The following is a 22,835-nucleotide window of genomic DNA, read 5'->3' as shown; positions in this document are numbered from 1 at the left end:
TCAGAGAGAAGAAATCATCGCGTTTTACGATACGGAGCCGCTGCCAAGCCCTAAAACCTCTCGGGAGGGCTGGTCTGGAGTCCGTTCAGGGCTCCGGAGAGGGGAATCCGTCGCCATCGTCATCATCAACCATCCTCCATCACCAATTTCATGATGCTCACCGCCGTGTGTGAGTAATTCCATCGTAGGCTTGCTGGACGGTGATGGTTTGGATGGGATCTATCATGTAATCGAGTTAGTTTTGTTAGGGTTTGATCCCTAGTGTCCACTATGTTCTGAGATTGATGTTGCTATGACTTTGCTATGCTTAATGCTTGTCACTAGGGCCCGAGTGCCATGATTTCAGATCTGAACCTATTATGTTTTCATCAATATATGAGTGTTCTTGATCCTATCTTGCAAGTCTATAGTCACCTATTATGTGTTATGATCCATTAACCCCGAAGTGACAATAATCGGGATACTTACCGGTGATGACCGTAGTTTGAGGAGTTCATGTATTCACTATGTGTTAATGCTTTGTTCCAGTTCTCTACTAAAAGGAGGCCTTAATATCCCTTAGTTTCCGTAAGGACCCCGCTGCCACGGGAGGGTAGGACAAAAGATGCCATGCAAGTTCTTTTCCATAAGCACGTATTCGGAATACATGCCTACATTATATCAACGAACTGGAGCTAGTTCTGTGTCACCCTAGGTTATGACTGTTACATGATGAACTGCATCCGGCATAATTCTCTATCATCGATCCATTGCCTACGAGCTTTTCATATATTGTTCTTTGCTTATTTACTTTCCCCTTGCTATTGCTATCATCACTACAAAATACCAAAAACATTACTTTTACTATTGTTACCTTTTGCTACCGTTATCACTACTATCATATTACTTTGCTACTAAACACTTTGCTGCAGATATTAAGTTTCCAGGTGTGGTTGAATTGACAACTCGGCTGCTAATACTTGAGAATATTCTTTGGCTCCCCTTGTGTCGAATCAATAAATTTGGGTTGAATACTCTACCCTCGAAAACTGTTGTGATCCCCTATACTTGTGGGTTATCAAGACTATTTTCTGGCGCTGTTGCCGGGGAGCATAGCTCTATTCTTTGAGTCACTTGGGATATATATCTGCTTATCATTATGAAGAACTTGAGAGATCCAAAACCAAGATCTATCCCTCAACTACGAGGGGAGGTAAAGAACTGCCATCTAGCTCTGCAGTTGATTCACCTTCTGATATGAGTAAGTTTGCGACACCTACACCTGCTTCTGCTATTCATTCTGATATATCGCATGTTATTGATGATGCCACTTCTACTATGCATGATACTTATGATGAAACTACCCCTATGCCTGATACTACTGTGCCATTTAGTGATTTTCTTGATGAACAACTTGGTAGGGCTAGAGAGATTGAAAATATTGAATCTGATGATACTGATGAAAGTGATGATGAAGAATCACTTGTTATTCCTAAGGGTTATGTATTTGATCAAGAAGCTTCTTTAGCTATTTTAGCTTGCAAGAATAGAAATGAACTCAAAAGGTTATTAGCTAAATGGAGTAAGCAATCTCTAAATGCTAGAATGAAACCTGACCCTGCTTTTGCTACTTCACCTATCTTTGTTACTGATAAGGATTATGAATTCTCTGTTGATCCTGATATAATTACTTTGGTTGAATCTGATCCTTTTCATGGTTATGAATCTAAAACTGTTGTGGCACATCTTACTAAATTGAATGATATAGCCACCCTGTTCACTAAAGATGAGAGAACTCGTTACTTTTATATCCTTAAAATATTTCCGTTCTCATTAAAGGGTGATGCTAAGATATGGTTTAATTCTCTTGATCCTGGTTGTGTGCATAGTCCCCAGCATATGATTTATTACTTCTCTGCTAAATATTTCCCTGCTCATAAGAAACGAGATGCTTTAAGGGATATATATAATTTTGTGCAAATTGAAGAAGAGAGTCTCCCACAAGCTTGGGGGAGGCTTCTCCAATTACTTAATGCTTTGCCTGATCATCCTCTTAAGAAAAATGAAATACTTGATATCTTTTATAATGGACTAACCGATGCTTCCAGAGATTACCTGGATAGTTATGCTGGTTCTGTTTTCAAGGAAAGAACACCGGATGAAGCTGAAATTTTATTGAATAATATGTTGACAAATGAAAATAATTGGACACCTCTGGAGCCAATTCCTGAGCCTATTCCTAAACCAACTCCGAAGAAGAGGGGTATTCTATTTCTCAGTCCTGAAGATATGCAAGAGGCAAAGAAATCTATGAAAGAAAAAGGTATTAAAGCTGAAGATGTTAAGAATTTACCTCCTATTGAAGAAATACATGGTCTTAATTTACCGCCTGTTGAATAAACATATAATCTTAATCCATTACCTATTGAAGAAACTCATGGTCTTGATAACCCGACACAGGTAGTAAAGGTAAATTCTCTCTATAGATATGATAAAGTTGTAATCCCATTTACTAAGTTTGCTAGCCCATGCTTAGATGAGTTTGATAAATTTATGGCTAAGCAAGAAGACTTTAATGCTTATTTTGGTAGACAATTGAAATACAATTCAAATATGCTTGAACACTTGGGTGATTATATGGCTAATGTTAAAGGTGAACTTAAACTTATTAGTAAACATGCTTCTATGGTTACCACTCAAGTAGAACAAGTACTTAAAGCTCAAAATGATTTGCTCACTGATTTGAATAGTAAAGATAATGATTATGCTGTTAGAGTGGCTACTAGAACTGGTAGAATGACTCGGGAACCTTTGTATCCTGAAGGCCATCCTAAGAGAATTAAGCAAGATTCTCAGAGAAATAATATAGATGCACCTAGTTCTTCTAAAAAGAAGAAAAAGAAAAATGATAGGACTTTGCATGCTTCTAGTGATCCTATTGTTGAACCACCTGAGAATCCAAATAATATTTCTATTTCTGATGCTGAAACTCAATCTGGTAATGAAACTGAAACTAGCGGTAATGCTAATAATAATGTTCATGATGATGCTCAACCTAGTAATGATAATGACATAGAAATTGAACCTGGAGTTGATCTTGATAACCCAGAATCAAAGAATCAACATTATGATAAGAAAGATTTTGTTGCTAGGAAACATGGTAAATATAGAGAGCCTTAGGTTCAGAAACCAATGCCTTTTCCTCCCAAACCATCCAAGAAAAAGGATGATGAGGATTTTGAGCGCTTTGCTGAAATGATTAGACCTATCTTTTTGCATATGCGATTAACTGATATGCTCAAAACCAATCCTTATGCTAAGTACATGAAAGATATTATTACAAATAAAAGAAAGATACCGGAAGCTGAAATTTCCACCATGCTTGCTAATTATACTTTTAAAGGTAGAATACCAAAGAAACTTGGAGATCTAGGAGTACCCACTATACCATGCTCCATTAAAAGAAACTATGTTAAAACTGCTTTATGTGATCTTGGAGCCGGTGTTAGTGTTATGCCTCTCTCTTTATATCGTAGACTTGATTTGAATAAGTTGACACCTACTGAAATATCTTTGCAAATGGCTGATAAATCAACTGCTATACCTGTCGATATTTGTGAGGATGTGCATGTTGTAATTGCAAACATTACTATTTTAACAGACTTTGTTATTCTTGATATTTCCGAGGACGATAGTATGTCTATTATTCTTGGAAGACCCTTTTTGAATACTGCAGGGGCTGTTATTGATTGCACTAAAGGCAATGTCACTTTTCATCTTAATGGTAATGAGCATACGGTACACTTTCCGAGGAAACAACCTCAAGTTCATAGTATCAACTCTATTGGAAAAATGCCATCGATTATATTTGGAGGTTTTGAATTTCCTCTTCCTATTGTCAAAAAGAAATATGATATTCTTATTATTGGGGATGTGCATATCCCCGTTGAGGTAACATAGTGTTATTCGAAATTTCTCCGGTTCCATGCTATTCGGAATGAGTTCGTTAACAAGACTTGATCAACCTTGTTAGTGGATTCCTTTTGATGATCATGAGATGGATGAAACTAGAAGGCACAACCTTCTATACCCCACTTTTACTTTCTGTTATTTATATTAAATAAAATAAAAATAAATCTTTTTCTATCTGTTATCTGATTATCCATGCAATATAAAAATACCTCAAAAATAAAAGTTCTCCAAATGCCCTGAAATTTAAAGATGATTTTTTCTAGAATATTTGAGAATATTTGGCATTGAGAACACAACAAGGGGGTCAACCACCTGCCCACGAGGGTGGAGGGTGCGCCCTACCCCCCTGGGTGCGCCCCCTGCCTCGTGGGCCCATGGTGGCCCCCCTCCACTTATTCTTGCACCCACACACTTCATCTTCCTCCCACAAACATGAATATCCAGCTCAAGCACGAGTTCTAGCTCACTTTGCTGCCATTTTAGATCTCCTTGCTCAAAGCACCTCTCACAAAACTGCTTGGGGAGATTGTTCCTTGGTATGTGACTCCTCCATTGGTCCAATTAGTTTTTGTTCTAGTGCTTTATTCATTGCAAATTTTTGCTGCTTAGGTGACCCTGTTCTTGAGCTTGCATGTCAAATTTATATGGTCAAGAGTAGTTTTGATGCATGATATAGGCCCTAGGCACTTGTAGGAGTAGTTGCTATCAATATTATTGAGTTTGGGTTACTTTTATTTTGAAGTTACTAAAAATTTCAGAACTTTTCAGAAAATGATGAGGAGACTTTTGAGGGGCTCATCGAGCCAAAGCTCGAAGGAAAAGGCACCAAAGCCTAAGTATAATCTACCTCGCACCGCGGAGGTTCGGGCGTGTGAATGGCCTTCCGAGGATTTCTTGAGAGCGGCCGGGATTTATGAAGATTTTCATGAATTGGCTCAGAATGCAGGCCTTACCGCTTTCCTCCACGACCAATGCGATCAGTATCTCTTACTCACAAATATCTTTGTGCAAAACTTTCATTTCCATTCTAGGATCTCACCACCTACGGTGGAGTTTTATTTATATGATGAGCATAAGGAGATGTCACTTTATGATTTTTGTTGGGTTTGTTTAGTCCCTTTTGAGGGCAGGATAGAAGAACCACATCGCGATGATGTGGAGGGGTTTATTGATACTATCACTGTAGGGGAAACAAGGAAGGTTTCCGATGCACAAATCACTAGCATACATTTTCATGTTTTATGTTATTTTACATTATTTGCTAGTCGTTGTTTAATTGGTCGCAGAAATTGTAGAAACCTTAGTATCCCTGATATTATTATTTTGCTCCACGGTTTATATGGTGATAACTCTATTAGTATGGGCGGCATTATTGCCAAACGGTTAAGTCTGAACCATACAAAGGGCCCCATCTTTGGAGGCATCTATGCTTCACGCCTAGCTGCACATTTTAACATACCTATTAGGCATTATGAGAAGGAAGAAAAAGTGCTGCCTCATGTTTATTTAGATTATAAGAGTATGGTGGCACATGATTTTATTGTTAAGAATAGGGAAGAAGAGCTTAAATATCAATTGTTCTTTAATAAACATCATCCTGAGACTATTACCCTGCCTGCTCCTTCTTTGTTTGATTTATCTATAGGCACGTACCTTGTTCCGTTGAAGGCCATTCATGCCTACCGGAACCCTGCACCAGCTGAGGAGCCAGAGCCGGAACCACAATTTGATCCTTCACGACAGTCTAATTACCAGTGGGATCCGGAGATGATTGTCAGCCAATGGCAATCGGAGTCTTCCTCTTCTTCTTCTCAGTACGACCCCAACTATTATTATGGATATCCGCCAGGCTAGCCGTGGCCATAGACCAACTTAGGCCAAAAGCCTAAGCTTGGGGGAGTACGTATTTCCCACCAACATTACATTTATGTTCACACACTCATTGCTAGATGTCGGTGCTCATACTTTTTCATTGTATCATCCATGCTAGTTTATTTTCCTTTTTATGCTTTCTTCTTGTGTGTTTAATAAACCTTAAGAAAAACCAAAAAAAATAGTTCTAGCTTTTAATTAATTTACCTTCCATGCTTGTAGTAGTAATTAAAAAGAAAACCCAAAAAAATTTCATGTTCTTCTTTTGCTTGTTGGGAGCTTTCCCGTGTAAATAGTTTTATTTCTTTTCTTTTCTTTGGGGGTTGATAAGAGAAGACTATAATTAAATTGTTGAAGTGGATCTTATATGCATTATTGTTGATCTAACAAAAGAGCCCATATTTCCTTGTCTTCTCCTGTTTATTGAATGCTTGCAGATTCCAGCTTAGTCCAATGCACATGCACTATTATTATTCACATCATTCGATCGTGCAAGTGAAAGGCAATTATGATGATGTATGATGGACTGGCTGAGATGAGAAAAGCTAGTATGAACTCGACCTCTTTTGTTTTTGTAAATATGATTAGTTCATCGTTCCTGATTTAGCCTATTATGAATAAACATGTTTGCAATGACAACTAGAGATCATGGTTTCTTATGTCATGCTTGATTAGCTATGAGTTATAATGGTTTACCTTGCGTGCCAACATGCTATTAAAATGGTTATCATGTGGTATGATAGGGTGGTATCCTCCTCTGAATGATTTAAGTGACTTGAATTGGCACATGTTCACGCATGTAGTTGAAGCAAAATCAACATAGTATTCATGATATTTATGTTCATAGTGGAATATATCCTACTCATGCTTGCATTCGGTGTTGATTAATTTTAATGCATGTTCATGACTGTTGTCGCTCTCTAGCTGGTCGCTTCCCAGTCTTTTGCTAGCCTCACCTGTACTAAGCGGGAATACTGCTTGTGCATCCAACTCCATAAACCCCAAAGTTATTCCACATGAGTCCACTATACCTACCTATATACGGTATCTACCTGCCGTTCCAAGTAAATTTGTATGTGCCAAACTCTAAACCTTCAAATAAATATCCTGTTTTGTATGCTCGAATAGCTCATGTATCAACTAGGGTTGTCTGTATCTTCCATGTTAGGCGGGTTATTCTCAAGAGGAGTGGACTCCGCTCCTCACTCACGAGATAAATGGCTGGTTACTGGGATGCCCAGTCCCATGCTTTATGCAAACTAAATCAAAATAATTGCAAACAGAGCTCCCCCTGGGACTCTTGTTAGTTGGAGGCACTCGTTGTTTCAAGTAAGCCATGGATTGATGCTTGTTGGTGGAAGGGGGAGTATAAACTTTACCATTCTGTTTGGGAATTGCCTATAATGTGTGTAGCATGGAAGATATCCCCATCTCTTGGTTGTTATGTTGACAATGAAAGTATACCGCTCAAAATATTATTCACCTCTGTTTCAAAACCGAGCTCTGGCACCTCTACAAATCCATGCTTCCCTCTGTGAAGGGCCTATCTATTTACTTTTATGTTGAGTCATCATTCTCTTATTAAAAAGCAGCAGTTGGAGAGCACCGCTGTCATTTGCATTCATTATTGTTAGTTTACATTGAGTATGACTTGACTGGATCTCTTTTACCATGAATTACAATGTCTAGTCAGTCCTTGGTCTTTAAAGGTGCTCTGCATTTATGTTTTGCAGTCTCAGAAAGGGCTAGCGAGATACCACCTTGTTATATCATATTATGATTGTTTTGAGAAAGTATTGTCATCCGAGATTTATTATTATGGCTCGCTAGTTGATTATGCTATTGATATGAGTAAACTTGAGACCTATGCGTTATTGTGAATGTGGTTAGTTATAATCTTTGCTGAAAACTTGAATGCTGGCTTTACATATTTACAACAACAAGAGCAAACAGAGTTTGTAAAAGTTTTTCTTTATCACTTTCAGTTTGTCAACAGAATTGCTTGAGGACAAGCAAAGGTTTAAGCTCGGGGGAGTTGACACATCTCCAACGTATCTACTTTTCCAAACACTTTTGCCCTTGTTTTGGACTCTAACTTGCATGATTTGAATGGAACTAACCTGGACTGACGCTGTTTTCAGCAGAATTACCATGGTGTTATTTATGTGCAGGAGCAAACGTTCTCGGAATGACCTGAAACTTCACGGAGCCACTTTTCAGAAAATAAGAAAAATACCTGCAAAAGATGAAGGCCAGGGGGGCCACCGTCTCTCCACGAGGGTGGGGGCGCGCCTTCCCCCCTAGGGCGCGCCCCCCTACCTCATGGGCCCCCTGTTGCCTCTCCGACGCCAACTCCAACTCCATATATTGAGTTTCGGGGAGAAACAAATCAGAAAGAAGAAATCATCGCGTTTTACGATATGGAGCCGCCGCCAAGCCCTAAAACCTCTCGGGAGGGCTGATCTGGAGTCCGTTCGGGGCTCCGGAGAGGGGAATCCGTCGCCATCGTCATCATCAACCATCCTCCATCACCAATTTCATGATGCTCACCGCTGTGCGTGAGTAATTCCATCGTAGGTTTGCTGGACGGTGATGGGTTGGATGGGATCTATCATGTAATCGAGTTAGTTTTGTTAGGGTTTGATCCCTAGTGTCCACTATGTTCTGAGATTGATGTTGCTATGACTTTGCTATGCTTAATGCTTGTCACTAGGGCCCGAGTGCCATGATTTCAGATCTGAACCTATTATGTTTTCATCAATATATGAGTGTTCTTGATCCTATCTTGCAAGTCTATAGTCACCTATTATGTGCTATGATCCGTTAACCCCGAAGTGACAATAATCGGAATACTTACCGGTGATGACCGTAGTTTGAGGAGTTCATGTATTCACTATGTGTTAATGCTTTGTTCCGGTTCTCTATTAAAAGGAAGCCTTAATATCCCTTAGTTTCCGTAAGGACCCCGCTGCCACGGGAGGGTAGGACAAAAGATGTCATGCAAGTTCTTTTCCATAAGCATGTATGACTATATTCGAAATACATGCCTACATTATATCAACGAACTGGAGCTAGTTCTGTGTCACCCTAGATTATGACTGTTACATGATGAACCGCATCCAGCATAATTCTCTATCACCGATCCATTGCCTACGAGCTTTTCATATATTGTTCTTTGCTTATTTACTTTCACGTTGCTATTGCTATCATCACTACAAAATACCAAAAACATTACTTTTACTACTGTTACCTTTTGCTACCGTTATCACTACTATCATATTACTTTGCTACTAAACACTTTGCTGCAGATATTAAGTTTCCATGTGTGGTTGAATTGACAACTCAGCTGCTAATACTTGGCAATATTTTTTGGCTCCCCTTGTGTCGAATCAATAAATTTGGGTTGAATACTCTACCCTCGAAAACTATTGCGATCCCCTATACTTGTCGGTTATCAGGGCACAACCCACCAGGGTGTTCCTGGGCTCCCATGCGCGCCCAGGTGGGTTGTGCCCACTTGGTGGGCCCCCTCTGGTGGTTATTTGCTCCAATATGCCTCATATATTCTAAAATAATTCTTCGTAAATTTTCAGCTCATTTGGAGATGTGCAGAATAGGTAACTCTGACGTAGCTTTTCCAAGTCCAGAATTCCAGCTGCCGGTATTCTCCCTCTTTGTGTGAACCTTGCATATTATGAGAGAATAGGCATTAGAATTACTCCAAAAGGCATTATTATGCATAAAAACATAGTAAATAACAGTTGGTAAACATGATGCAAAATGGACGTATCATACAACACCAACCAAGGTGGTAGAGGTAAATTCTTTAATGAAGTTTAATGATAATGACAATCCTTATCATATGCATCCTAGTCAATGCCTTTATGAGTTGGATAACTAAATTAGAAAATAAGATCACTTGAATGCAAATGTTATGAAACAATTGAAATACAACTCTAATATGATTGCTCGCTTGAGTGACTTGTTATTTAGAATCTCTAATGATGTTATAGGTGTAAGAAAACATGCTTCTATGGTTCAAACTCAACTAGAACAAATTGCTAAATCTCAAATAGAATTGCTTAATGAAATACACAATAATATCAATGATCATGTTGTTAGGGTAATGACTAGAGGAGGTAGAATGACTCAGGAACCACTTTATCCTCAGGGACACCAAAAAAGAATTGAACAAGACTCTCAAAGAATTAACATTGATGCACCTAGTCCTTCTAAAAAGAAGAAGAAAGAGAAAAATTATAGGACTTTGCATACCTCTAGTGAGCCTGAGATAGAAAAACCTCGTGGAGCTAATAATGATGTTTCTATTTTTTATGCTGAAACTCAATCTGGTAATGAACATTCACCTAGTGATAATTAAAATGATAATGATGATGTTCATGAAGACACTCAACCAAACAATGATAAAGAACCAGATAATGATGTTGAAATAGAACTAGTTGTTGATCTTGATAACCCACAACCTTAAAATAAAATATATGATAAAAGAGACTTTGTGGCTAGGAAACATGGAAGGGAAAGAGAACCATGGGTTCAAAAACCCATGCTCTTTCCACCCAAATCAACTAAGAAGAAAGATGATGAAGAATATGAATGCTTTGCTGAAATGATTAGGCCAGTATTTTTGTGTACTCGCTTGACTGATATCTTAAAGATGCCCCCTTATGCAAAATATATGAAAGACATCATCACTAATAAAAGGAAAATACCTGAAGCTGAAATCTCCATCATGCTTGCTAATTATTCTTTTAAGGATGGAGTACCTCTAAAAGTTGGAGATCCGGGGATACCAACTATACCTTGCTCCATCAAAAGAAACTATGTGAAAACTGCTTTATGTGATTTACGAGCTGGTGTTAGTGTTATGTATTTCTCCTTATATAAAAGACTTGACTTGAATAAACTCACACCTACTGAAATATCTTTGCAAATGGCTGATAAATCAACCGATATACCTATCGGTATTTGTGAGGATGTGCCCGTTGTTGTTGCAAATGTTACCATCTTAACTGACTTTGTTATACTTGAGATGCCCGAGGACGACAACATTCGAGTATCCTTGGTAGACCCTTTTTGAATACTGCAGGTGCTATTATTGATTATAATAAAAGCAAGGTCACTTTTCATATTAATGCTAATGAGCATACGGTGCACTTTCTAAAGAAACAATTCCAAGTGAATGGTATTAATGTTATTGAAAAATCTCCGACACTCACTATTGGAAGTTTTCAACTACCTCTACCTACTGCCAAAAGAAATGTGATATACTTATTGTGGGGGACATGCGTATACCCGTTGAGGTAACTTAGTGTTTTACGAAAGTTTTTCAGTTTCATACTAATCGAAGGTGGTTGTTACTAAGACTTGATCAACCTTATTAATGGATCATTTTTGAGAGGTATGAAGTTGATGAATTTAGTAGGCACTACCTTCTGCCCTTAGCTTTTATTTTCTGTTTTTCTTAGTTAAATAAAATAAAATACCATGTTTATCATGTTTTTTGGATTTTCCATGCAATAAAAAATGACCCAAAAATAAAAGTTCTTAGAATGTCCTGAAAATTTAATACAATGTTTTCTGAATATTCCTGAATTTTTAGTGCAAATAACATCAGAGGGGGGTGCACCAGGTGGGCACAACCCACCTGAGCGCGCCAGCAGCCCTAGGCGCGCCCTGGTGGGTTGTGGTCCCCACATGACCCCCCCCCCCACACACACACACTTATCTCTTTAGCCCATGTCATCACCTACCTCCTGAAAAAATTCACATTGCTCTCTCTCTCTCTCTCTCTCTCTCTCGTGTTCTTACTCTCAAACCCGCGGATTTCGATCTCTTTGCTCGAAGCTCCGTTTCCAAAACTGTTTTGAGGGATTGCTACTTGGTATGTGACTCCTCCATTGGTCCAAATAGTTTTTGCTTTAGTGGATTATATTTTGAATAATTAGCTACTCTTGGTGCTGCTATAGATGAGCTTGCATGTTGAATTCTTGGGTTTCTAAGTAGTTTGAATGCTCAATATAGCCTCTATGCATGCTTATGAGTAGTTGCTATCAATCTTGTGAAGTTTTGTTGATAAAAATTTTGCGGACGAAAAAATTCAGAATTTAGTTCATAGGAATAAGATGAGTTTCTTTAGGAGTTCTTCGAGGAGGAGGTATTCGGAGGCATCATCTAGTACTGGCTCGGTGCGTCGGTTTTATGCTGAACCAAGCACAAGTTCGATACGGGAATGTAACACCCTCGATGCGTCTATATCTCCCACGTGTCGAAGCACGACTTAGAGGCATAACCGCATTGAAAGCAACGCCGCAAGTGAGGTAATCTTCACACAACCCATGTAATACATAAGGGAAAGAGATACATAGTTGGCTTACAATCGCCACTTCACACAATACATGAATAAAGCATTACAACATCCAGATACAATCAAGGTCCGACTACGGAACCAAAATAAAAGAAGACTACCTCAAAAGCTACACAGATCCCCGATCGACCCCAATTGGGCTCCACTACTGATCAACTAGAATGGAACAACACAAAGGACAAGATCTTCATCGAGCTCCTCCTTGAGCTTGGTTGCATCACTTGCACGGACTCATCGGCACCTGCAAGCTGGTTTTGGAAGTATTTGTGAGTCACGGGGACTCAGCAATCTCACCCTCGCGATCAAGACTATTTAAGCTTATAGGAAGGGTAAAAGGTATGAGGTGGAGCTACAGCAAGCGACTAGAATATATGGTGGCTAACATACGCAAATGAGAGCGAGAAGAGAAGGCAAAGCACGATCGTGAAACTATGATCAAGAAGTGATCCTAGAACAACCTACATCAAGCATAACTCCAACACCGTGTTCACTTCCCGGACCCCGCCGAGAAGAGACCATCACGGTTACACACGCGGTTGATGTATTTTAATTAAGGTCAACTTCAGGTTTTCTACAACCGAACATTACCAAATTCCCATCTGCCCATAACCGTGGGCACGACTTTCGAAAGTTCAAGACCCTGCATGGGTGTCCCAACTTAGCCCATCACAAGCTCTCACGGTCAATGAAGGATATTCCTTCTAGCGGGAAGACCCGATCAGACTCGGAATCCTGGTTACAAGACATTTCGACAATGGTAAAACAAGACCGGCAAAGCCACCCGAATGTGCCGACAAATCCTGATAGGAGCTGCACATATCTCGTTCTTAGGGCACATCGGATTGTCCAAACTTCCGGTAGGCCAGCCCAGAGTTGCCCCTGGTGGCCACCGGCGGCTGACAAGGTGGACCAACACTCAAAGGAGCACTGGCCCGGGGGGTCAAAATAATGATGACCCTCGAGAGCGTGACTCCCAAGGGAAAAGAAAAGGCTAGGTGGTGAATGGTAAAACCAAGGTTGGGCCTTGCTGGAGGAGTTTTATTCAAAGCGAACTGTCAAGGGGTTCCCATTATACCCAACCGCGTAAGAAACGCAAAATCCGGGAACATAACACCGATATGACGGAAACTAGGGCGTCAAGAGTGGAACAAAACACCAGGCATAAGGCTGAGCCTTCCACCCTTTACCAAGTATATAGATGCATTAATTAAATAAGAGTTATTGTGATATCCCAACAAGTAACCATGTTCCAACAAGGAACAACATCTCCATGTTCCAACAAGGAACAAACTTCAATCTTCACCTGCAACTAACAACGCTATAAGAGGGGCTGAGCAAAGCGGTAACATAGCCAAACAACGGTTTGCTAGGACAAGGTGGGTTAGAGGCTTGGTTCAACAATATAGGAGGCATGATAAGCAAGTGGTAGGTATCGCAGCATAGGCATAGCAAAAGAGCGAGCAACTAGCAAGCAAAGATAGAAGTGATTTCGAGGGTATGGTCATTTTGCCTGAGATCCCGCAAGGAAGAGGAACGAGTCCATGAAGAAGACAAACGGACGTAGTCGAACGGATCCACACACACACGACGTTATCGGAACCAACCCGAAGAAGCAACACCGGAAAGAAGGCAAACAACATAGTAAACAACCAACACATAATCATGTCATGATGCACAATCAAGTATGATGCATGTCCGGTTTAAAGAGGCATGGCATGGCAAGGTGCACAAGCAATTCTACAAATTAAATGGAGATCTTATTATTTAGTTCGATCTCGTTTATGTACCCAACAATATTAAATGTTGTTAAACATGGCAAGAGGGTGAAGCAAAGTAAAACTACCTATCTAGTCAAGTTTAAATGAGGCCGGAACAACAAACAACAAGTCCGGAAACTCCTCATGTGCAATTTAAGGATTTGGTACTGTTCTGCCCTAAACCATATTTTAAAGTTGTTAAACATGCAAAGTGATGCCACCAAGTTAAACTATGCATTTTTCTACCACATTTACATATAAAGTTTGTTACAAACCGAGTTACGGTTAAAAAGTTATGAGTTAAAGCATTTTAGCATGGCATAGGAGCAAATTATATGCAAACAACATTTTAAACATTTTAAACATGGATGAAAATGACATATTATGAAACTAGATGAAAAACTAAACATATTTCATATATAATTCATTTTAATCCGATGCACGAATTGTGAGTTATTATATGCATGTTGTCTAGGAGGTTTCCTGCAAAACTGCTGTCTCTGGAATAAAGGCAAAATCGCAGACCTGGAAAAAAACAGGAACTAGGCCGAATCTGGCCGGCCCAACAAGAGAAAAAAAACAAGAGGAGGGGGCGCTTTGGGGCTGCTCACCCTGGGCCTGGCCCAGTCGGTGGGAGGAGGAAGGCCTAGCGCTGGCTTGCGGCTGGGCTGGATCGGTTGAGATCGAGGTCGCTCGTCCTCTGCTCGATGGGAGCAGAGCAGTGGCGACAACAGGGGCACAGGAAGGCGGAGGTCACCGTCGTTGGTGGACTCCGATGGGGTGGCGCGGTGACTTGGAGCCAGGGACGGGTCCGGGGTGCAGGGAGGAGCCGGATCTGGCCGAGAGTGACGAATGGAACAGGGTAGGTCGATACGTGCGGGCGAGCGAGAAGCAGAGGAGGTTCGAGCATCCTCATGACGCAAAGGATGGCGGCGCTGTTCATCGATGAAGAAGACAGATGGCGCGACGGAGCATGCGGTTGGAGTCACGACGAGGTCGGGGAAGCACTGAACTTGCCGGATCTTGCGGCGGCAGGGGGCGAAGGCAGCCCAAGGCGCAGGTGCTCGCTGCTGAAGGCGTGGGACTTGCAGAGCTTGGACGCGGGGCTCCGGTGACAGGGGAAAGGCGAGGGAGGCCGGAGGCTGGCCGGGGATGGGTGGATCCGGTGCGAGGGGGGACTTGGCGAGGCTCGACGACATGGAACGGTGGCCATGGCGCCATGCCAACCGGGGCGAGCTCCTCCTTGCTCCTGTACCTGGCGAGAGAGAAAGAGAGAGAAATTGAGAGCACGAGAGAACCAGAAGGGGAGAATGAAGGGAGAGAGAGGGGGGGTCGCGAGGGAGGAGGTCGGCCTCGGGTGCTGCTGCTGTGGCGAGGGAGGAGCACGGCGCATCGGCTGCGGTGGTTGGTTGGGAACGGATAACAAGGTGAAGGTGGCGGCGGGATTTGGTGGGATCTGGATTGGGAGGAGTTGGTGAAACGAGAGGGGAGCGAGGGGTGCAGTGGTTGGTTTGGTGCGGATCCCGATGAGAGAAGTGGGTGGCGGCGCAGCAACGGGACATGAGGAGGATTTCTAGGGTTTTCCAAAATAGGTATGGGATGGACTATATATAGCAGGGGATTTTCAGATAGGGGCTAATCCGTCCCTCCGATCGTAATCGGACGGTCGGGAAAAAATAGGCTAGGGAGCCCAAATAAGAAAACGGAGACGTTTTGTAGATGTTTGGGGCTGATCTGGACACAAAGGTAGCGACAGTCCGGGTCGGGTCCGGGACAGCTTTCGGGCGCGCGCGCGAGGAGGGCCGCGGGCTGACGAGAGAGGTTAGGTTGGACCTGGCGGTAGGTAGTGGACTGTGCGGAAGGCCTCAGGCTGAGAAAAGAGAAGAGAGAAAGGCCCGGCGACTGTTTCCGGAGACCGAAAACGTCCGACGTTTGACCGACTATACTGTCGCTATAGTTTAACGGTTGGGCTATCAAACGAACTCCGAATGCGATGAAACTTGACAGGCGGTCTATCTACACTAAAATAATACCGCACGCCAACTTTCCACCCATTCCGAGAACATTTTCCGACCACTTATAAAAATAATATTTTGGACATGCCGCGGGCGCGTGCAAGTGTGTCTGGGCTCAGAACGGACAACGAAGAGAACGAGGAGGCCGGGACGCATGCAAGTTTCGAAAACATGATGATGCAATGCACATGATGACATGACAAGATGCGACACGCAAGCAAATGACATGGCAACGACAGCGAATAATTGGAAGACACCTGGCACATCGGTCTCGGGGCGTTACAGGGAAGCAACTACCAAATCCTGCCTATGGCCATGCAACAATTTTATGGTGAGGGCACGTATTAAAGAAGAATTTGAGCAATATGTTCACAACGCCGAGCTCGGCCCCTACATGGAAGATAAGTGCAACCAACACCTGAACCTCACAGAATCATTTACTGAAGAATTTAAATTTCATCATCGTGAGTCTAGAGTGTCATTTAAACTGTATGACAATCCATTTACCGTACCTTCAAAGATATTTGCTAACTACTGCAAAATTCCATTTTGGGGTTCTCTGGACGAACCTCCAAGATCTGAGTAGACATTCTTGACTAGCCTTTGCTATGGTGAAACTAGAGGAGTGACACAAGGCAGAATAAAGAGCATTCATTTCCCATCGATTCAATACTTTGCACTCTTTAATGGCAACTGCATCGTAGGCAAGTTCTACCTCTTGAGCACTGCGTTGGTTTTCCCTGAAGAGGAAGGGATGATGCACCAAAGTAGCGTAAGTATTTCCCTCAGTTTTTGAGAACCAAGGTATCAATCCAGTAGGAGGCTACGCGCGAGTCCCTCGTACCTGCACAAAACAAATAAATCCTCGCAACCAATGCGTTAAGGGGTTGTCTATCCCTACACGTCCACTTACGGGAGTGAGATCTGATAGATATGATAAGATAATATTTTTGGTATTTTTATGATAAAGATGCAAAGTAAAATAAAATCAAAGTAAAAGGAAATAACTAAGTATTGGTAGATTAATATGATGAAGATAAACCCGGGGGCCATAGGTTTCACTAGTGGCTTCTCTCGAGAGCATAAGTATTCTACGGTGGGTGAACAAATTACTATTGAGCAATTGACAAAATTGAGCATAGTTATGAGAATATCTAGGTATGATCATGTATATAGGCATCACGTCCGAGACAAGTAGACCGACTCCTGCCTGCATCTACTACTCTTACTCCACTCATCGACCACTATCCAGCATGCATCTAGAGTTTTAAGTTAATGAAAACAGAGTAACGCCTTAAGCAATATGACATGATGTAGAGGGATAAACTCATGCAATATGATGAAAACCCCATCTTGTTATCGTTCATGGCAACAATACAATGCGTGCCTTGCTGCCCCTACTGTCAGTGGGAAAGGACACCGCAAGATTGAACCCAAAGCTAAGCACTTCTCCCATTGCAAGAAAGATCAATCTAGTAGGCCAAACCAAACTGATAATTCGAAGAGACTTGCAAAGATAACCAATCATACATAAAAGAATTCAGAGAAGATTCAAATATTATTCATAGATAGACTTGATCATAAACCCACAATTCATCGGTCTCAACAAACACACCGCAAAAAGAAGATTACATCGAATAGATTTCCACAAGAGAGGGGGAGAACATTGTATTGAGATCCAAAAAGAGAGAAGAAGCCATCTAGCTACTAACTATGGACCCGTAGGTCTGAGGTAAACTACTCACACTTCATCGGAGGGGCTATGGTGTTGATGTAGAAGCCCTCCATGATGGATACCCCCTCCGGCGGAGCTCCGGAACAGGCCCCAAGATGGGATCTCGTGGATACAGAAAGTTGCGGCGGTGGAATTAGGGTTTTGGCTCCGTATATGATCGTTTGGGGGTACGTGGATATATATAGGAGGAAGGAGTACGTCGGTGGAGCAACAGGAGGCCCACAAGGGTGGAGGGCGCGCCTAGGGGGTAGGCGCGCCCCCCTACCTCGTGGCCTCCTCTTTTGTGTCTTGACGTAGGGTCCAAGTCTCCTGGGTCTTGTTCGTTGAGAAAATCACGTTTCCGAAGGTTTCATTCCGTTTGGACTCCGTTTGATATTCCTTTTTTTCGAAACCCTAAAATAGGCAAAAAAACAACAATTCTGGGCTGGGCCTCCGGTTAATAGGTTAGTCCCAAAAATAATATAAAAGTGGATAATAATGTCCAAAACAGTAGATAATATAGCATGGAGCAATCAAAAATTATAGATACGTTGGAGACGTATCAGCAAGCAGGATTGCAACACACTTTGTGCTCCTGACTTGAGCCTTTTATACACTGCTCTCATCGGTAATAAATATTATAACCTTGGAGCGATTGTTGCACGCAGACTGCAACACAACGCTGGTAGTGGATATTTTTATGGTGGGATATATTCTTCATGTTTAGCAAGGGAACTGGGAGTATCACCTTGGCCTAATGACCCTATATTACCCACTCAGTACTTAGACTTTGAGGCCATGAAGCGCCATAAATTCCTTAAGGGCGAGACCACTGATTATATTTATAACCTACTGTTTAATAAAGCTTCTGTGGTGCACACCTTTTTGCCTGCTCCTGCTCTCTTTGATTATCATAGCAAAGGAAGGTATTATGTTCTTGAGAGCAAGGCCTGCGCACACAACACATAGGTTGTGGCTGCTCGGTGAGCTGAGGAGGCTGCACCAAGAGCCTCCATGAGCTATCACTCCGATTACTACGCATGCTACAGACGATGATTACCAAGCTAGGCCAAAATCCTAAGTTTGGGGGAGTACGTATTTCCACCAACATTACATTCATGTTGACACATTTCATTCCAGTTGTCAGTGTTCACACTTTTTCATTGTGTTATCCTTGCTAGATTTATTTTCTCGCTTTCTTCTTCTGTGTTTGAAAAACTTCGAGAAAACCCAAAAATATTTCCTGCTTCTTTTCGATTTTTCTTTCTAGTTTAATTAGTTGTAGTATCAAAAGAAAACCCAAAAATATTTCTCGATTCTTCTTCTTGCTAGTTGGGAGCTTTCCCGTGTAAATAGTTTTCTCGTTGTTTTCCTTCTTTAATTTGCTTTCTTCTAGAAAAACTAAAAACTCCAAAAATATTTCAATGTGTTTCTCTGATTATTGAGTCATACCAAGGAGAAGACCACAATGAAATGTTGAGTGGCTCTCATATGCATTATTATTGATCTAACAAAGAGCCCAAATTACCTTGTCTTCTCCTTTTGAATAAAATGTTTGCAGATTCTAGCTTAGTCCACGACACTCTTGCACTATTATTATTTTTAAATCGTTCGGTCGTGCAAGTGAAAGGCAATAATGGCGATATTTGGTAAACTGGTTGTGGCAGAGAGAAACTGGTATGAACTCAACTTGTTATGTTTTTGTAAATATGTTTAACCTAGTATCCATGATTCGGCATATTATGATCAAACATGTTTGCAATGACAACTAGAGATTATAGTTTCTCGTGCCATGCTTAAGTAGCTACGAGTGGATAATGATTTATCTTGGACGTCAATATTGCGTTAAAATGATTGTGATGTAGTATGATGATATGGTATCCTCCTCTGAATGTTTCGAGTGGCTTGACTTAGCACATGTTCATACATGTAGTTGAATCAAAACCAACATCGCCTCTATGATATTTATGTTCATGGTGTTCATATCCTACTCATGCTAGTATCCAATGTTCATTATGCATAATGCATGTTCATGACTGTTTTTGCTCTCTAGCTGATCGCTTCCCAACCTATTTGCTAGCCTTCACATTGTACTAAGCGGAATTACTGCTTGTGCATCAAAATCCTAAAACCCAAGAGTCCACCATATATACCTATACGCGGTATTACCCTACCGCTCTAAGTAAATTTTCATGTGCCACATCTAAAACCTTCAAATAAATATCTGTTTTTTCTGTGCTTGGATTGTTCATAGAGCGGCAGGAGGTAGTCGGTATCTTCCATGCTAAGCGGGTTCTTCTCATGATGAGTGTTTATTCACTCGTCCTTGCATGAGAGGGGCAGTAATAGGGATTCCTAGTCCCGAAATCAAATTGCAAATAATTAAACAAAACTCCCCCAGGACTGATGTTGGTATGGATGGTACCCGAGGATTCGGCTAGCCGTGGAGTGTGAGTGTTGGTGGAGGGGGGGTAAACCTTTACTTTTATCGCTTGACAACCGTCACTAATGTGTTTAGCATGGAAGATATCGATAACTAATGGTCACAAAGTAAACAGGAAGGGTGCATTTCTCAAAATTTCATTTGCCTCTGTTTTAAAAACTAAGCTCTGGCACCGCTGCAAATTCCTGCTTCCCTCTGCGAAGGGGCTATCTATTTAATTTTATGTTGAGTCATTACCTTCTCAAATAAGCGCTAGATTCTGAGAGCACTGTTGTCATCTTCATGCATTGTGTATAGTTAATGTTGGATGCATCATGACTGGATCTTGTCTACCATGAATTACAATGTTTGCTCACTGGTTGAACCTTGGAGGTGCTCTGCATTTATGTTTTGCGGTCCCAAAACGGACTAGCGAGATACCACTATTGTCATATTATATCATGATTGTTTTGACAATGTGTTGTCATTTGAGATATTTTATTATTGCTTGCTAGTTGATTATGTCATTGATATGAGTTAATATAATTTTTAAGAGTTATTATTGACATGGTTAGTTATAATCTTCGCTGAAAACATGGGCGCTACTTAAGCTTATTTATGTAAACAAGAGCAAAAGAGTTCGTAAAAGTTTTTCTTTTCCACTTTCAGTTTATCAACTGAATTGCTTGAGGACAAGCAAATGTTTAAGCTTGGAGGAGTTGATACGTCTCCGTCGTATCTACTTTTTCTAATGCTTTTCCTCTTGTTTTGGACTCTAGTTTGCATGATTTGAATGAAACTAACCTGGACTGACATTGTTTTCAGTACAACTATCATGGTGTTGTTTTTGTGTAGAAATAAAAGTTCTCGGATTGGAACGAAACTTTTTGGAGAATTTTTATACAATAAAAGAAAAATATTGGAGCCAAGAACCACCGAAGGGGGCCCCTGGGTGAGCACAACCCACCAGGGCGCCCCCCCCCCCCTCAGGCGCGTCCAGGTGGGTTCTGCCCACTTGGTGGCCCCGTAGACCCTGAGTCCAACTCCATAAATACCTATTTTTCCAGAAAAAATCAGGGAGGAAGAATTATCTCGTTTCGCGATACGGAGCCACCGCCACCTCCTATTCTTCATCAGGAGCCAGATCTAGAGTCCGTTTTGGGCTCCGGAGAGGGGGATCTTCCATCTTCATCATCACCAACCCTCCTTCATCGCCAATTCCATGATGCTCCCCATCGGGAGTGAGTAATTCCTTCGTAGGCTCGCTGGTCGGTGAGGAGTTGGATGAGATTCATCATGTAATCGAGTTAGTTTTGTTAGGACTTGTTCCCTGGTATCCACTATGTTTTGAGATTGATGTTGATATGACTTTTCCATGCTTAATGCTTGTCACTTTGGACCCGGATGCCATGATTTCAGATCTGAACCGTTTATTTTATACCATTATATCTATGTTCTAGATCCGATTTTGCAAGTTATATTCACTTGTTACGTGTTATGATCCGTAAACCCCGAAGTGGCAGTATTCGGGATACTTTCCGATGATGACCGTAGTTCGAGGAGTTCATGTATTCATGATGTGTTAATGTTTTGTTCCGATTCTCTATTAAAAAGATGTATTTATATCCCTTAGTTTTCATATGGACCCCGCTGACATGGGAGGGTAGGACAAAATATGTCATGCAAGTTCTTTCCATAAGCATGTATGACATTTAAGGAATACATGTCTACATTATATTTATGAACTGGAGCTAGTTTTCTATCGCCTTAGGTTATGACTGTAATATGATGAATATCATCCAACGAATCCATCGATCCAATACCTACGAATTTCTCTTATATTGTTCTTGCTAAGTTACTACTGCTATTGTTACTGTTACACTTGCTATAAATCATTGCTATCACTGTTACCGTTACTATTGTTGTTGCTACTACTATCAAAATCATCATATTACTTTGCTACTAATCACTTTGCCGCAGATAATTAATCTTCAGGTGTGGTTGAATTAACAACTCAGTTGCTAATACTTGCAAATATTCTTTGGCTCATCTTCTGTCGAATCAATAAATTTGGGTTGAATAATCTACCCTCAAAAACTGCTGTGATCCCCTATACTTGTGGGTTATCAGGGCTACTAATGGCGTCCTACACCAGAGGTATCGTGAGCCACCAGAAGTCGGCCCGAGTAGACTTGGCATGGACCCGTGCAGCTACCTAGCCCCGGTCGTCCGACCTGAGGCCTTCAATGTAAAGATGCCTCCTTACTTGTTGTACAATATGTATACCTTACTTGGGTTTCAAGCTATGTAAACTGACTTGGACTCTTGTAACCCTACCCCCGCCAACTTACAAGGGAAGGTAGGGGCCACCCAAGTTAGCACCTCATAACCATAGGGTCCTAGAGTTCCGACCTTTCATTCAAGAAAATTCCAATATTAATAAAGATCAAACATGCAACATGTAGGGCACATTACCTGAACATGGAAAATCATCTGTTTCCTGTGCACCCAATTTGATTCTCCATGCGTGTTTGACGCGCTCTCTTTCTCATGCACCCAATATGATCCTCCATGCATGTTTGACATGCTCTCTTTCTCGTCCGGCCTACTCACCTGGTCGGGATACCCTATCAAAGGATTTGTTGGAATCTCCTCTCGGAAGGTGGTACCATGGTTTGCCGATTATGCTGACTTTGTCTACCTTCAAACAAGAATTATA

Source organism: Triticum dicoccoides, chromosome 1A, assembly GCF_002162155.2.
Source record: "Triticum dicoccoides isolate Atlit2015 ecotype Zavitan chromosome 1A, WEW_v2.0, whole genome shotgun sequence".
Lineage (NCBI taxonomy): Eukaryota > Viridiplantae > Streptophyta > Magnoliopsida > Poales > Poaceae > Triticum > Triticum dicoccoides.
This window is presented reverse-complemented; position numbering follows the sequence as displayed.